General features: G+C 47.6%; 1 pseudogene; it reads right to left on the reverse strand.

Moving 5' to 3' along the window:
• Positions 1–477: 477 nt before the first annotated feature.
• Positions 478–7,179, reverse strand: LOC140593713 (olfactory receptor 3A1-like; annotated as a pseudogene).
• Between the last annotated feature and the right edge of the window lie 450 nt (positions 7,180–7,629).

Genomic DNA, 7,629 nt, shown 5'->3' on the forward strand with positions numbered 1-7,629 from the left:
TGCCTACTTTATCAGTAGGATCCTATTGATGTTAAAAAGAGTCACGGATGCAGGTCACTATATCCTGGGGAAAAACCTGCAAGAACGCACACACCAAACTGTTCCTCGTGGTTACCACAGACCCTGAGGTGATGAGGCATTTTTACTTTCTAACAACACGCCTTGGCGTAAGGCATGAATGATTTTATAGTGAGTGTGTATCCTAGTGGGAAAAACTGCGACATGTCTAAGCACCGGGAAGTGTGAACACCCTGTGATTCGGGTTTTGCTGTCCTTGGAACTCTGCACGCGCATACCTTCATGGTTCCAAAAAAAAAAAAAAAAACCTGGAAGCTCCCAGCAAGATGTTCCCAGGGGTCTCTCTGGGTGGTGAGACCCAGAGGGCATGTTCCCAGTGTCACTTTATAAGTTTTTCTGGAAGTGCACAGCTCAGCCAATGACCGTATTTTGCCTCCGCAAATAGGAAACGTGATAAGATCAAACACCAGGACGGAAATGCTTCCAGGGCACAACCAGGACCTGGGGTGCGAGGGCCACCGCAAAACTGAAGAAGAACAGGGGAAGCTTGGTGGCCCACGTGCGGGAGCGAGAGAGCTTGCTTGGCGGGTGGAGGACCCGGAAGAAGTGGGTGAGGAGGCGAGGCCCACGGAGCTGGAGCAGAGCGGCCAGGGTGCTGTGGGTGAGCGCTGGCCGAGGCGAGCAGGCAGGCGGTGGTGGCCAGCCCCGTGCCGGTCCCCTGGCCCATGAGGTCTCAGTAGTGCAGCGGCTGGCAGAGGGCCGCAGAGCGATCACCGGCCGCAGCTGTGGTCAGGAGGCAGTCCCAGGGGCTAGGACGTGAATGAAGATCATCTGGGTGAGGCAAGCTCCGTGGGGCACAGGCCACACTGCCGCCAGCAGGTGTGCCAGCACCGAGGCACTGTGTTGGAGATATAGGCAGTGTCCAGCAGCGACAGGTTGGCTAAGAAGAAGTACATAGGGGTGGGGGTGGAGTCGGGAGTCCAGGACAGTAAGGCTGACGATGCCCAGGTGCCCACCCACAGCCTAGATGTAGACCAGCAGAAAGATCTCGAAGAGCAAGGGCCTCAACTCTGTGCCAGTCAGCCCTTCCAGAAGAAACTGGGACCCTAGGGTCTCATTCCCCAGCCGCATGCAGTCATGAACGGAAACCTGTAGAGTCGACTCAGTGTCACATGACGATCTAAGTCCCCAGGTTCCAATTTACAAGAGGGAGTGGGGACGAGGGAAGGTCCAGAGACAAAGAAGACAGGTTCCACGCTTAGGACAATGAGACTCAAAGTAGAAGGAGTGAGGTTAGGCTCGGGAGGACAGTGTGAGGTGGAGGCCAGGGGAGCCGGAACGGTAACCCCACACCCAGAGATGTGCGCGACCTGGAAGCCGCGGTGTGCCCACCTCCCATAAGGGTGTCAGTCAATCCCTCAGAAGCGCCTATCTGTTTTTTTTTTTTTTTAGATTTATTTATTTACTTATTCATGAGAGACATATATATAGAGAGAGGAAGAGACACAGGATGAGGGAGAAGCAGGCTCCATGTCGGGAGCCCAACATGGGACTTGATCCTGGGACTCCAGGATCATGCCCTGGGCCAAAGGCAGGTGCTAAACCGCTGGCCGCCCAGGGACCCCCCAGAAACGCCTATTGAATGAGGAGCCTAGACCCTGTAATCATCCGCAACGTTCCCCTTACGTCCCCAGTGTCCACCCAGCAGAGCCCCAACCCGGATCAGTTATAAGACATTCGTCGTGTCCCTCCTTCTCCTGCTCTGGACCTCCTGGTGCCTCCCATGTCAAACGGGGTCAAAGCCACAGTCCTGCCCGAGGCCCACCGGGCCCTCTGTGATACAGTCTCTCCTCTCCTCTGTCATCAGGCAACAACTCCGGCAGCTCCGTGCCCCGAATCACATCTGCACTTGGGCCCCAGCAGCAGACACCCTGGCCTGTTGCCTGCCTCCGCAGGAGACGGCTCTGCCCTCCCGCCCGCGGCGAACTGACCCCGTTTCTCTGGCTGCTCTCAGGGTGCCAGCCCTGCTAGGCAATCGTTTCACATGTGAACGTACTAAATGACATGGAATTTTCACTTAAAATGGCTTATTGTATGTTAAGTCTTCTTGTAAGTTAATGGCAAATTGTATGTTAAGGGACTTATCATATAACAGTCCACCACCCTCAGCGAAAAGAGAAGGCAAAATAAAGGTTTTTTTCCCCGACATACAGAAGCTGAGATCCTTTGTTGTCAGCAGAAAGCCTGCACTACGAGAAATGCTAAAGAACATTCTCCACGAGGAAGGGTGATACCAGATGGGAGCTTGGATCTACGTGCAGTAATGCACAGTTCCAGACACGGGAAGTATGTGGGTGAATATAAAATGTTTTCTCTTTTTAAAATGTCTTTCGACAAAAAAAAAAAAAAAATGTCTTTCGACCATAGCAAACCATTTAAAGCAAACGTATTCACCACATGATGTGGGGTTTATAACCTCCAGAGGGAGTGAAATGCACGACAGCAATAGCAGAAAGCACAGGAGTGGGTAATTGGAGGTATACTGTTGTCATGTTCTCATCTTATATGGGAAAGGATTGGGAATTATTTTAACGGAGTCCATAATAAGGTCAAATATGTGTTAGAAACCCTAGAACCGTAGATATAAGATCTATACACATATAGTGAAATTCTAGAAATTACTCATCTGAAAGAAGGCATGAAAAGATGGAGAGGGGAACACAGAACACATGGGACAAAGAGAAGGTAAATAGCAGGATGGTAGATTTAAACTCAGCCGTGTCACTACTTACATTTCTTGCGAATGTCTACATGGTGCAACTAAAAAGCAGAGATTGCCAGACTGGATAAAAAAGGCAAAGCAAAACTATCTGCTAAGCATAAGAAATGTGCCTCAAATGTGAAGCACGATACAAGGAAAAAGATGGATAATGTTATATAGCGACTCTCATCATAAGAAAGTTTGAGTGGCTGTACCTATAGGCAGAGTAGGCTTCGGGACAAGGGAGATGACGGGATGGAGGATGTTTGCTAATGATAAAGGGGCACTTTGTGAAGAAAACCTAAAACTCTAAATATGTGTGCACTACTAATAACAGGGCTCCAAAATACATGAAACAAAACTCACAGAAAAAAAAAATAGATGAATCCACAATTGGAGAAAGATTTTCACACTCCTTTTTCATAACTGATAGGACAATATTGCAGAAAATAAGACATAGGAGAGCAAATTAAAATCTAAATACACACTGCGAAAGAAATAATGAAGATAAGAGCAGATGTGAATAAAATGTTACATGAAAAAGCAATAGAGAAAATACATGAAACTGAAAGCTTTCATTTTTTATAATAAATTTATTTTTTGTTGGCGTTCAATTTACCAACATACAGAATAACACCCAGTGCTCATCCCGTCAAGTGTCCCCCTCAGTGCCTGTAACCCATTCCCCCCCACCCCCCGCCCTCCTCCCCTTCCACCACCCCTAGTCCGTTTCCCAGAGTTAGGAGTCTTCATGTTCTGTCTCCCTTCCTGATATTTCCCACACATTTCTTCTCCCTTCCCTTATATTCCCTTTCACTATTATTTATATTCCCCAAATGAATGAGACCATATAATGTTTGTCCTTCTCCGATTGACTTACTTCACTCAGCATAATACTGAAAAAAAAAAAAAATACCAAGGGTGAAGCCCTGGTGGCGCAGAGGTTTAGCGCCACCTGCAGCCCAGGCCGTGGTCCTGGAGTCCCAGGATCAAGTCCCCTGTCTGGGTCCCTGCATGGAGTCTGCTTCTCCTCTGTCTCTACGTCTCTCTCTGTCTCTCTCTGTCTCTCTCTCTCTCTCTCTCTCTCATAAATAAAATATTTAAAAAGAAACAAGAAAACGGATTTAAAAAAAATAATGTAACCAGGGATTATCAGGAATAATATTTGTGGATACGTTTCCCAACATAGAGGAAATGGACAAATTCTTTGAACAACACAATTTACCTAAACTGTCTCGAGAAGAAATAGAAAACGTGAATATCCCCAAGTCTACGAGAGAAATGGACCAGAAAACTCCAGGCCCACATGGCTTTACTGGCAGATCCAACCAAATACTTAACGGAGAAATATTACCAATCCTATCCAGATTCTTTCAGAAAGCAGAGGAGGGGAAACCCTTCCCAAATCATTTTATGAGGGCAGCATTACACAGCACTAACACCAGATGAAGACATTGCTAAGAAAAGAAAACCCTAGATCAAAGTCCTTCATGAAGTGACACAGAAAAAACTTGATTAAATATTAGCTAATTCAGTCCAACAATATATAAAGAGGATCATACAATCGTGACCTTATCCCAAGAATGAAAGATTGGTTATCACCAGAAAAATAAAATCAGGGTCATTCATCATATTAAGAAAACAAAGGAGAGAGAACATGCCATCATTTCAATAGATGCAGAAGAAATGCATTAGACACAATCCAGCAACCACTCAGGAGAAACGCTCTCAGAGAACTAGGCCTGGAGGGAAACTTTCTTAATCTGATAAAGGGAATCTACAAACCTCCCACAGCTAACATGATACCTAATGGTGAAAGATGCACACACACACACACACACACACGCACGCACGCACGCACGCACGCACGCCTTCCCCCACCCAACCCCACTTCACCCCGAGCAAAGTTTGAGAAACAAGGTATGGATGTTCACCACTTCTATTCACACCCTCCTGGAAATCCTAGGCAGTGCACGAGGCAAGAAAGAGAAATAAAAGTGTTGCAGATTGAAGGAAAAGAGAAGTAGAATCATCTTGATTCACAGACGTGTATGTAAGAAACCCTAAGTAATGTACAAAAGGAAAGGGGTGAAAATAAAAAACAAATCACTATCGTTGACACTAGCATGCCCAAACCTGACATGCTTGGTGACACCTTTAATAACGTGTGCAAAAGGTTTACAGTGAGGCTCAAAGCTATTGGTAAGAGGCATCAAAGAAAACCTACATGAATGGAGAAGCAGATCATGCGCTCGGATCGGAAGCCGCAGCGTTCTTCACATGGAGAGAGAGACAGACGCGCACGCACACTCAATGGATGACTACTCGGCCATCAAAAAATGAAATCTTGCCCTTGCCATTTGCAACAACGTGGATGGACCTAGAGGGTATGATGCTAAGCAAAATAACTCAGAGAAAGACAATTATCATATGATCTCACTCGTACGGGGAACTTAAGACACAACACAGAGGATCATAGGGGAGGGGAGGGAACCGATAAAACAAGATGAAATCTCCCCCTGCCTATGTCCCTGTGCCCTCTCTGTGTCTCTCATGAATACACACATAGAATCTTAAAAAAAAAAAAAAAAACAGGTTTATTGGGCCCTGACATAGGACATCCCATCGATACTATCAACTACCTTGCTTGATGTCCTTACAACAGTAAATTCATAATCTAAACTTTAGATGTGTGTGTACTGCACATTGTTTCCCAGTACAAGTATGTTGGATGTGCATTTGCTGGGCCACACACCAATTCTCAAGAAATCTGAAAGTTAAGAAGCCAAATTTCACCGAGTATGCCTCTGACCAGCCGTACCTTGTTCTTCATTTTCGAGGAAAAACTTTCCACTTTTCACTGTTGAGTATGATTTTAGCTGTGGGGTTTGCTTTTCATATCGGGGAATGCTAATTCTATCCCCCATTTATTGAAGGTTTTTGCTATGAAAATATGCTGTCTTTTGTCGAATGCTGTTTCTGCATCTATGGATCATATGATTTTTATCTTTCACTCAAACAGGTGATGTTTCACATTTCTAGATGAGCGTGTGTGGAAACATCCTCGTTCTCTGCCTGGGGGTCCCTCCTGCACACACCTGAGATGACAGCTGCCTGCCCAGTAGAAAGTCAGAAAGAACAGGACTGACACAGACAGTTGAGGCCCAGGCTGGGGCTCTCTTTGGTGACACTGCTCAATGTCACAAGCCATTCTAGACACTGGTCACCCTCTTGCTGGATGCCTTCCTCACAGACAAGACACGGTTGCCTTTATTTTCCCAACTTCCGGCAGACCTATCCACAGACCCACAACGGGGACAAATTCATAAATGTGTCGTCACAGAGTTCTGCACAGCGCAGTGTCTTTCTGCCAACAGCGGTGGTTCTCCCCCAGACAATGCCTTGTTCCTCCTGTGTCCATCCCAGAGACTCACCTGTTGCACTGGGGCCTTGCCCATCCCCTCCTCGGGCCACTGTGTGCCTTGAGAGCAGCCCCACTGTGCTGTGAAATCAGGGCGTCTTGCAGGGACAGGCGGAGAAGACCCCACTTCATCTCTCCTCCCCACTTCAGGGAGACCAGTTCCCCTTTGTCTTTCCCTCAAGGTCCCACGTCATGACTAGGGAAGAAGGCAGCAGCATAATGAGCTGGAAAACCACTTTGGGGACAGATGATGCAAGAGAGAGCCACACAGAGGAAGGCGCTCGGGAAATTCCAGGGAACCCCGTGGAATGAGGCCTCAGATAATAGGTGAGTCCAGAGGGTGGAGTGGGACCCACGTAACCGGTTGTCCTAGCACTTTTCTTCCCAGACCGGAATCAATGCCAATTAGCCACAAAATCTTACTTAGTATTCTGATGTTAGACATTAATATATAAATGAAAAGACAAAACTAAGGAAATATTCTCACATGCTGATACTAGTTACTGTGAATAATGACACAATTATTTCTCCCATTTCCTAAATTGTCTTCAGTTGCCTTATACTACGGAATCTGGATCCCAGGACCTCGTTTCCAACCTGAGAACAAAGACAAGAGTATTCGGAGGTGGAGAAGCTAAAATTAAACCCGGATGCAGAATGGAAGCTGTTTTATTTCCTATATCTAATAAACATTTAATCACCAAGCAGAACATGTGCACCCCAAGCCCATAAAGCAGCAACTACTACAGGAATGAGTACCCTCGAGAGGGGTGCCTAGGATGGGACACGAACTTGGAGCTGGGCTGGATCATCAGCAGTCAGTCCTCTAACAGGGAGGACAAAATAAAATTCAAGTGAGAGGGGAGGAGGTGTGTATCTGCCCCTTCACACTGCAAGGGTCCTGGAGCATCTCGCCCCTTCCTGAGATTAAGCCTTCCCTGTTCCCCTGTCTCCATTACAGCTCCTCCTGCACTGCCATCGTCCTGGGCCAGCTGCCACCACCTTCTCCTTGTCCCTTCCAGAACCAACTGAGGCAGGATGCTGCCGATCGCATGAGCTCCATCTGACCTGGCCCTCGGAGCTCAGGGTGCGGAGTCAGTGTCTGGGGCCACCGCCTGCCTGCTCGCCTTGGCCAGCGCTCACCCACGGCACCCTGGCCGCTCTGCCCCAGCTCCGCGGGCCTCGCCTCCTCACCCACTTCTTCTGTGACCTCCCCCCACCGACCAAGCTCCCAGACACGGGCCAGTGAGGTTGCCCTGTACTTCTCTAGTTCTGCAGTGGCCGTCGCGTCCCGGGTCCTGGTTGTGCCCTGGAAGCATTTCCGTCATGGTGTTTCGTCCTAACACGTTGTTTCCTATTTTCAGAGGCGAAACACGGTCGTTGGCTGAGCTGTGCACTTCCAGAAACTTATAAGGTGACACCAGGAATA

This window comes from Vulpes vulpes, chromosome X, assembly GCF_048418805.1.
Source record: "Vulpes vulpes isolate BD-2025 chromosome X, VulVul3, whole genome shotgun sequence".
Lineage (NCBI taxonomy): Eukaryota > Metazoa > Chordata > Mammalia > Carnivora > Canidae > Vulpes > Vulpes vulpes.